Here is a 10,807-nt window from a genome sequence, read left to right on the forward strand (position 1 = left end):
CCAGAAATCAAAAGCATTTTTATACATCAGCAATGAAACAGCAAAAGCAGAAATCAAGAAAAAAATCTCATTTGAAATAGCAGAAAGAAAAATAAAATATCTAGGAATAAACCTAACCAAAAAGGTAAAAGACCTGTATTCAGAAAATTACATAGCACTGAGGAAAGAAATCAAGGAAGACACAAACAAATGGAAACATATACCGTGTTCATGGATTGAAAAAATTAATATAATCAAAATGTCCATATTACCCAAAGCAATTCACACATTGAATGCAATACCTGTTAAAATACCAATGGCTTATTTCACAGACATAGAACAAACACTTCAAAAATTTATATGCAACCATAAATGACCCCAAATAGCTGCTGCAATTTTGAGAAAGAAGAATAAAGTAGGAGGGATCACAATACCTGACACTAAACTATACTACAAGGCCACTGTAATCAAAACAGCTCGGTACTGGCATAAAAACAGGCACATGGACCAATGGAACAGGACAGAGAGCCCAGAAATACACCCAAGTGTCTATGGTCAATTAATATTTGACAAAGGAGGCAGCAAGATAAAATGACATAAAAATAACCTCTTCAACAAATGGTCTTGGGAGAATTGAACAGCTATGTGTAAAAAAATGAAACTCGAGCACCAACTCACACCTTATACAAAAATAAATTCAAGGTGTATAAAAGACTTAAAAATAAACCGTGACACCATTGAGGTCCTAGAGGAGAACATAGGTAGGAAATTTTCAGATATTTCACTCAGAAACATTTTACTGACATGTCCCCCAGAGCAAGGGACATAAAGGGAAAAATAAACAAATGGGATCTCATCAAAATAAAAAGCTTCTGCATGGCTAAAGAAAACAGTATCAAAATAAAAAGAGAACCAACTATATGGGGAAACATATTTGCCAATGATACCTCAGACAAGGGTTTGATCTCCAAAATATATAAAGAACTTACACGACTCCACTCTAAGACAAGCAACCCAATTAAAAAATGGGCAAAGGAATTGAACAGACACTTCTCCAAGGAGGACATACAGAAGATCCAAAGACACATGAAACAATGTTCAATATCGCTAGCTATCAGAGAGATGCAAATTAAAACTACAATGAGATACCACTTCACACCAGTCAGAATGGCCAGCATAAACAAAGCATCAAACAAGAAGTGTTGGAAAGGTTGTGGAGAAAAGGGGACCCTAGTGCACTGTTGGTGGGACTGCAGACTGGTACAACCACTATGGAAAGCAGTATGGAACTTCCTCAGAAAACTAAAAATGGATCTGCCTTTTGATCCAGCAATTCCATTGCTGGGACTATATCTTAAGAACAGTAAAACACCAATACAAAAGAACCTTTGCACCCCAATGTTCATAGCAGCACAATTTATAATAGCTAAGTGTTGGAAGCAACCTAGATGCCCATCAGTAAATGAATGGATCAAAAACGTATGGTACATTTACACAATGGAATTCTATGCAGCAGAAAGAAAGAAGAAGCTCCTACCCTTTGCAACAGCATGGATGGGGCTGGAAAGCATTATGCTAAGCAAAATAAACCAGGCAGTGAAAGACAAATATCATATGATCTCACCTTTAACAGGAACCTAAACAGCAAAATGAAGAAGCAAGCAAAATATAACCAAAGACACTGAAATAGAGGACAGGCTGACAGTGAGCAGAGGGAAGAGAAGAGGGAATTTCAGGGGAGAATGGAAAGGGTTTACAGGAACAAATTTAAAGGACACATGGACAAAAACTAGGGGGAGGGTCGTAATGGGAGAGAAATGGGGAGGGTTGGGTGGGTGGTGTGGAATGGGAGTCAAAGAGAGAAAACTGTACTTGAACAATGATTTTAAAAAAATGTAAAAAGAAAGTGTTAAAAACAGACATCCTTTTATTGTTCCTGATGTTAGGGGATAAGCTTTTTGATTTTGCCCATGGAGTATAATATTGGCTGTAGGTTTCTCATATATGGCCTTTATTAGGTTGAGGCATACTCCTTCTCTTCCCACTTTACTGGGCATTTTTAAATGGGTGCTGTACCTTATCAAATGCTTTTTAGCATCTATTGATATGATCATGTGATTTTTGTCTTTCATTGTCGTTATATTTTTATTGTGTTTATTGATTTGCACATATTATACCATCCTTACATCCCTGGGGTGAATCCCACTTAATTATGGTGTATGATCTTTTTTAATGTATAGCTGGATGCAGTTTGCCAACATTTTGTTTAGGGTTTTAGCATCTATGTTCATCAGTAATATTGGCCTGTAATTTTCTTTCTTTGTTGTGCCTTTATCTGTTTTTGGAATTAGGATAATATTGGCCTCATAAGAGTTTGGGAGTCTTCCCTCCTCTTGAATGTTGTGGAATAGTTTGAACAGGATAGGAGTTAGCTCTTCCCTAAATTTGTGGATGTAGTAAGGAGTTACCTCAAAAAAATTGAAAATAGAACCACCTATGACCCAGTAATTCATTTTCTGAGAATGTATCTGAAAAAAAATTTCTTTTTTTAAATTTATTGTTGTTCCATTACAGCTGTACTGCCTCTTTCCCCATTGCTCACATCAACCTCATCCCCTGCACTCCCACAGTTAATTCCCCCCATTGCCTGTGCCCATGAGTCCACTTTTTGTGTTCCTTTGCTTGTCTCCTCCCCTTTTTTCCCCCATTATCCCCCTCCCCTCTGGTCACTGTCAGTTTGTTCCTTTTTCCAAGTCTTTGGTTCTATTTTGTTCATTTGTTTGTTTTGCTGATTAGGTTTCACATACAGGTGAGATCATATGGCACCTGTGTTTCATCAAATTGCTTATTTCACTTAGCATAATGCTCTCCAGATCCATCCATGTTGTCACAAAAGGTAGATGCTCCTTTTTTCTTTCTGCTGTGTAGTATTCCATTGTGAAAATATACCAGTTTTTGGATCCACTGAGTTACTGATGGGCACTTAGTCTGTTACATGTACTTAGTCTGGAGATAATTTCATTTCTTTCTTTTTCTTTTCTTCCTTCTTACCTTTCCCTTCCTACAAAATTATCTCCTGAAATAACATAAATATTTCTATCTTATGGTTATTTAAAATTAAAATTCACTTTTGGTTTAACTAAAATGCAAGCAGAAATTCATTACTAGACCTTAATTCTTTTAATACTTGAATATAACATTAAAAAATATTTCAAGTGCATAGTGGTTTTGTCATCTTCAACTAATGTTTTCTTGTGAGTTTGTGTCATTTCTTCCTTTATGATAATGTGTGGGATTAGGTCATTATTTTGTCAATAGCCTGGAATAACTTTATGTCTATGTCTTTCAGTCAGTTATTCTTTCAAATAATGGTTACATTTGGGATGATAGTTGTGAAAATTAAGATATATATATATATTTTAAAGTTTTTACAGCATTTGACCTATTCAAGTTTTATTTTAACTTTTGTTGCATTTATCTTGAACATTTTAAAAATTCTTTATTGCTTTTAATTTTTTTAAATTAAATTTTTAGTGTGATATTGTTTAATATGTTCATAGAAGTTCCAAGTGTACGCATCTATGATCCATCATCTGTATACCACATTGTGTGCCCACCACCCAAAATCAAATCATCTTCCATCACCATATACTTTACCTTCTTTACCTTTTACTACTCGCCCTCATTCCCTTCCTTCTGGTAACCATCATACTGATGATTGTGGCTATGAGTTTTGTTTTTTTGTCTTATTTGTTCATTTGTTACTTTCACATTTATATCCCACATATAAGTGAAATTATATGCTTCTTGACTTTTCTGTCTGACTTATTTTGCTTACAGTGATATTCTCAAGATCCATCCATGTTGTTGCAAATGGCAGCATAAAGTTCTACTTTTAAAGACAAATTAAGAATTCTAACATTTGCTCTTATGACTCTGGCGATTCCTGTGAGCTTCAGTGGTGTTTCTTGTATCTGTACATTGAAGAGCTTTGACATCTTTGCTCTTAGATATTTCCTACAATAGGAGGGAAAGTTCCTAGATTCTACTTAAATGTGCACTTACTGAGGAAATAATAGGAATTAAAAAGAAACGCACTAAAACAAGTGCCCTAAATTACTACAAAATTGTATGTTTGTGTGCATTAGTATTTTTGTGCTCTCACATGTGATCTCATGCCCCATCATGATTGACTTCTATAAGAGGCCATGAGATAAAAATTCTATTCAAGTAACTCAAGAAACTAGAGAATCATGGTTAAAAGATAAGCCCCTATAAAGCAGAGTGTGACAGTTTATCTTAAATGTATGGTAGCTGCTAACATTTTTTGGTCTCTCTTTCTCAGGCAGTTGACAACTATGAGAAATCTCCTGGTTATTTCCTGCAAAATTTCCCTGAAAAAGTGAAAACATGTTTAATGTGTATAATTCAAATTTATTTTTCTGGTATTCTCTCCCCATGAATTTTTGTCAGGATTCTAAAAGGAAAACATTCTACAATTCTTTAATGACAATACACACACAAAAAATCTAAGCTAATACTTGTATAAATGGCCCAAATCTTAGATTACCATGTTTCTTAATACCCATTACAGGTTTAAATATTCATGGCTTCTCTCACTGAGGGACTGAATGTTTCCATATGCCCTGAGCTCAAAGAAGTCTGCCTGCAACTCTCAGTTCCTGACAAATATGACAAAGAGGTTGCTCTGAGCTGCTCATATGTTCACATTCACAATGTGAAGTTTTTTTACATTAGCCATCAAATGGCTATTTTACTGAAAGGAAAGTTAGTATAAGTGATGGAAAGGAATAAAACTTTCTTTAGTGCAATGTTGCTATATAAGACTTTTATGTTATGTGCATGAAATAACAAATGAGAGCCAGAGGAAGTACACTATGAAGTCTTACTAAAAAAGACAAGGATATACAGATAATTGTAATATTTGTTAGTATTTTACATTTCCCATCACATTTGATATTTCAATTTTTATAGATTTGAATGATTAATTTTGGGAAATTAAGCTATCACTTTTAACTTTCAAATCACATAAATCACTTTTCTGTCTAAATGTTGAAATGGACAGATGTAATAAATACTTGGAGAAAAGGCATAAGTATCTTACATCTCTTCTTATAAGTTGCTATGTGAGAAAATATCAATAATGAAAGTAGGAATTTTAAGAATTGAGAAATCACTGTTTACGTTATTCTTAATATATATGTATATATAACATATATTAAACACTTTAATAACTCTCATTTAGAAGTGTTAAAGACAGTTCCATTTTTTAGCTTTTTTGAAGAAATTCCATACTGTTTTCCATAGTGGCTGCACCAGTCTGCATTCCCTCCAACAGTACTCCAGGGTTCCCTTTTCTCTGAATCCTCACCAGCATTTGTTTGTTTACTTGTTTATGTTTGCCATTCTGATTGGTGTGAGGTGATATCTCATTGTGGTTTTAAATTGTATCTCTCTGATGGCTATTGATGTTGAGCATCTTTTCATATATTTATGGGTTATCTATATGTTCTCCTTGGAGAAGTGTCTGTTCAGGTCTTTTTTTAAAAGACTTTATTTTTATTTTATTTTATTTTTAGAGAGGGAAGGGAGAGACAAAGAGAGAGAGAGAGAGAAACATCAATGTGCGGTTGCTGGGGGCCGTGGCCTGCAACCCAGGCATGTGCCCTGACTGTGAATTGAACCTGCAATGCTTTGGTTCACAGCCCATGCTCAATCCACTGAGCTATGCCAGCCAGGGCTTGTTCAGGTCTTTTATCCATTTTTTAATTGGACTGTGTGTCTTCCTGGTGTTGAGTCATATGAGTTTTTTATAAATTTGGGGGATCAAACTCTGTCTGATGTATCATTGATGAATGTGTTCTATATGGTCAGTTCACTTTTTGTTTTGATGATGGCTTCATTAGCCATGCAGATACTTTTTAATTTGATATAGTCCCATTTGTTTATTTTTTCCTTAATTTCCCTTGCCCTAGGAGATGTATGGGAAAAATATTGCTACATGGGACTTCTGAAATTTTCTTGCCTATGTTTTCCTCTAAGACTTTTATGGTGTCACAACTCATATTTAAGTATTTTACCATTTTGTGTTTATTCTGGCATATGATGTTAGTTGGTGGTCTAGTTTTATTTTTTGCAGGTACAAGTCCATTCTCTCAACACCATTATTGAATAGGCTATTTTTATCCCATTGTATGCTCATGCCCCCTTTATCAAATATTAATTGACAGTATTCTGCTGCTGGGAATATACCCTAATAATTCAGAATCATCAATTCAAAGGAACTTATGCACCCCTATGTTCATAGCAGCACTATTTACAATATCCAAGGGCTGGAAACAACCTAAATACCCATAAGTAAATGGATGGATCAAAAAACTGTGGTACATTTACACAATGGAATACTACACAGCAGAAAGAAAGAAGGAGCTCCTATCTTTCTTGACAGCATGGATGGAACTGGGGAGTATTATACCAAGTGAAATAAGCCAGTTGGTGAAAGACAAATACCATATGATCTCACTTACAAGAGGAATCTAATGAACAAAATAAACTAATGAACAAAATAGACCCACAGGCATGGAAACATGGAACAGACTAACAGGGACTAGAGGAGATGGGTGAGGGAATAATGGGGAAGGAAGTAGTCAAAAAAACATGTATGAATGACCCATAGACATGGACAACAGGGTGGGAATTGACTGTGGGAGCAGGTGGTAGAATGGGTGGAAGGGGGCAAAGAGGAAAAACTGGGACAACTGTAATAGAATAATAATAATAATGAAGATGATGATGATTTAAAATTTAAAAAAGAAAAGTGTCTATATATTTTAAATTGGTAGCTGAAATCAGCTAAGTTAATAACATCATAACGGGATGATATAAAATGAATAAGAATAATGTAGCTACATTTTATTGTATACATACTAGATGCCAGGGTCTATGCTAGGCACTTGATATAAATTAGTCTTAATACTAATAGGAATTGTGCAAGATAGACGGATTTAGCTTTATTTAAATGGTGGAAATTCAAACTTGGAATTTAAATAATGTGCTCAAGTAACACAGGAAAGGTGACCTCAAACTTGTTAACTTCTTCAAAAACCCATGCTTTACCATTGCACCATCTTAGCAGATGACAGCATAGTTAAACACAATAGTCACTTTTTTATCTTTCCTCTTCCATATTCTTCCCATACACATTCCTAATAAATTTAGGAAAATGATTGTTAAGACTAAGATAAATAAAATATTTTCCAACATGAGTATTTTGGGTTTTAGTCAGAAACATGGGCAGAGTTATCGGTGTGACATTTACTATCTTGTATGTCCAAGGGTGTTCTAAACTCCCTAGGACATACTGATTTGTGACTTCAATCCTTGCCAAGATTTCTTTCTACAGAAATAAAGTGTTCAAGTTACAGAGGTGGTGCGTAGAAGGGAGTGGTGGTGGGGTGATGAGGCTTCCAGAAGGAATAACCAGGACTGACATATTGTGCTCTTATATGAGAGCCTAAATACTGCTTGCTATTTTAATTCAACCAAAATCAAGGTAAGAAAAGTAGGTTCTTTTTTTAACTAATCACATCATTTGTTAGTTTTAGGAAGCAAATTATGATTTTAAGAGTTGCAAAAAGCTAGGATAAATAGCAAGGGAAATTATGAGTGTGTCTTAATTGCTTCTTATTTTTCAGAATGGAGTGGCAGCTATCTTTTTTCTCAATAAATTTTGAGTGCAGTCTTAATACAAAACAAGGTACATATTAACAACTCCTTTAACGTTATTCTCAAATATTCTTATTGTGTTTTAATATCTTTATCTAATTAAATAAAACTTGAAAAGGTGAGTAGGTATTGGATATAATGATAAGAATTTGCAAATATAGAAGTTCCTTTAATCTAATTTTCTCTCAAGTTATTTACTTCAGTCTTATTAGTTTCTGGTGAAATTTTAGAGTAATAAAAAGTAAACATGGACAAAAACAAGGGGGGGTGGAAATGGGAGGGAAGTGGGGAGGGCCAAGGTGTAGGCTGGAATGGGGGTAAAAGGCAGAAAACTGTACTTGAACAACAATTAAAATAAAAAATAAAATAGTAAAAAATGTGCTGAATATGTCTTTTATATACTGCATTTAATACATTTGAATATATTCTGATTAAGCTCTTACAAATTAAGATCTCAGTTTTTTACCAGCAAAATGACATCATTAGAGAATATGTGCCAGCACTGAAATGCTCGCCCACAAATCAGACACTCCTGTGCTGACTGAATTTCAAATGGAGCCTAGTTAGTACAAACATCTATTCATAGCTATGAATAAGATGTTAGAAAATAAGTATAAAGGTATATTAGTCACAAACATGACTCTTTTAATTCAGACATGATTCCTTTAATTTGCTTTGTTTTTAGCTGATAGCTTGCTGGTCTGTTCTCCACTAATTTCACAACCCATACAGTGGAAAAGACTAGTGCAGATACCTGAGAATTTCCCAGTTGTGTTTCTTAATAAAACTTCAAAGCTAAAAGCTTATGGTATCCCATGAGGGGAAATATGGGAGCCCAAGGCTGTAGCATTGCACATATGAAAAAAAATTCACAAAATAATTCTGTGGCTTCCTTGAATTCTCAGCTCCTCACTCCTCTGAGGTTTCCATGAACCCCAGTTATCTGGTTACTTTCATTATTTATTGAAAAGCACTATGGGGAGCAATGGGTTGCTCTCTGTGGTGTTACTTTGTAGATAATGAATTAATGAACAGAGTAGCAAAGGGAATTGTGCATCAGGAGGAAAGAAAAAGATATTTGTGTGTAGCAGAGAAGAAGCTAGGGGAAAAACTGAGAGAAAAACATTTCCTACTGAATATAAAAAGAGGTACTCTTTTCCCAATGCCTCACTTCTTTCTCTCACATAACTGAAATGATGAGAAGAGAAACAAAACAAAACATAACAATCCAACTATAAAAAGAGCTAGTGTGTAAGGGCGAGTTGTCACCTTTTGGGTCTTAAAACATATATTAATGACAAGAAATTCATAACTATCAACAACTGAACCTAAAAAACAAAAACTAAGCAAACGGGAACAGGAACAGAATCACAGAAATGGAGATCACAGGGAGGAGGGTTATCAGTGGGGAGGGGTAAAGGGGAGAATGGGTGGAAAGGTACAGGGAATAAGAAGCATAATTTGTAGGCATAAAACAGACAGGGGTAGGTTAAGAATAGAATAAGAAATAGAGAACCCAAACAACTTATATGTACAACCATGGACATGAACTATGTAGGGGGAGGGGAATGTCATAGGGTGGGGGGATGCAGGGTGGAGGAGGGATAAAGGGGAGAAAAAAGGAAACAACTGTTATAGCATAATCAATAAAATATATTTAAGAAACTGGTGTATTAAACCTATGTCAGAAGAAAAATAAACATGCTATGCAATAGTTTTAGCTTAAAAAGAGTGAATGTAAATGCCTGAGAAACATCTAGTCATCAGTGCAAAAGCCAGTATTTTTGCTCTGTGGTAAAAAGAGACCAATTCAGAGACTTGATGGCATCCAAAAAAATCCAAATTTTCATTTCAGCCAAGCTCTGCAATCTACAAGAGACATTACTACTCTTCCCATGTGAAATGTCTCCCCTGGTCCACTAGGTCTGTTTTTCTAGGAGACAGGAAATGATAAGGTTGCTGGATACTCTCTTTCAAAAACATTACTTGTGGTTTCTTTGGAAACAAACAGATCTATAGAACTTCTATAGAAATCACAGATAAATAGATAATAGATAAAACCTCTTCATATGGCATACAAAACCAATTAACCTCTAGTAAAAACTGCTATATCATGTTTCTAAAATATTGCCACTCTTTAATATAAAAAGTCTCTGTTTAAACGTTAAATATTCAATGAAAATTTCCTAAATGGAATTCCATTACAAATACCTTTTATTATGAAGCTATAATTTTCTTCCCAATAATATGAAGAGTGTTCTCCTCTTCAACTATTTTGAAGTGTTTTCTACAAGTAAGGGAGCAGGTGGATTCAGTGGTTGCCATGTGTATTTGCATAAACATGAATGGGAACTCTGAGGGTTTACAAATATATATATTAAGCCCCTATATCCATATACACAGATATGAAGGGAATATAAAACTTGGAGTCAGCTAAGAGTTAAGGTAGAATAAGTCTCAAGATGACAGTAAAATGAATAGCAAGTATGAATTTAAGCAAAATTATTAGAAACATTGAAAATATAAAATTGAAATGAGAAGCTGTGCTAAGAATGACTATCAGTCCAGAAGGCAAATCAAGACCAAATGATGAAAGCAGGACATGAAGACAGTGTCTGCAATGTCAATGTCATTGGTCTTGTCACACTGAAATTTGTTAAGTGCTCAAAGTAAAGTTGACTTGCATGAACCTTTTTAACAATAAACTTAGGCACATATAACTAGTGAACAGTTTTATCTTGATCTATGTGTGGTATGGTTGATACGAATTTTCAATGTGTCCTTCATAGCTAAGCCCTCCCCCCTTTCTTTTTTACGCTGTTGTGAAAAAGGTCCATGTTCTAGAGGAAGAAAGACCAAGCTATTGGCTGTGATGAGTATTCATGTTGTACCTTGAGTCACAGTCTATGAATCTACTGCAAATCTAAAATATATGGGTAAAAGATTTCAATATCATTAGGATTTTGGTAGAAGCTAAATAAAGTATATGAAATGGTAACCAAGTATATCATTTGACACAAAATGAGCACACAATAAATGTTAGCTAATATTTATTTTATGATGTTTTAAAAATTCCTTATTA

This window comes from Phyllostomus hastatus, unplaced genomic scaffold, assembly GCF_019186645.2.
Source record: "Phyllostomus hastatus isolate PE091 unplaced genomic scaffold, TTU_PhHast_1.1 phas_contig_62, whole genome shotgun sequence".
Lineage (NCBI taxonomy): Eukaryota > Metazoa > Chordata > Mammalia > Chiroptera > Phyllostomidae > Phyllostomus > Phyllostomus hastatus.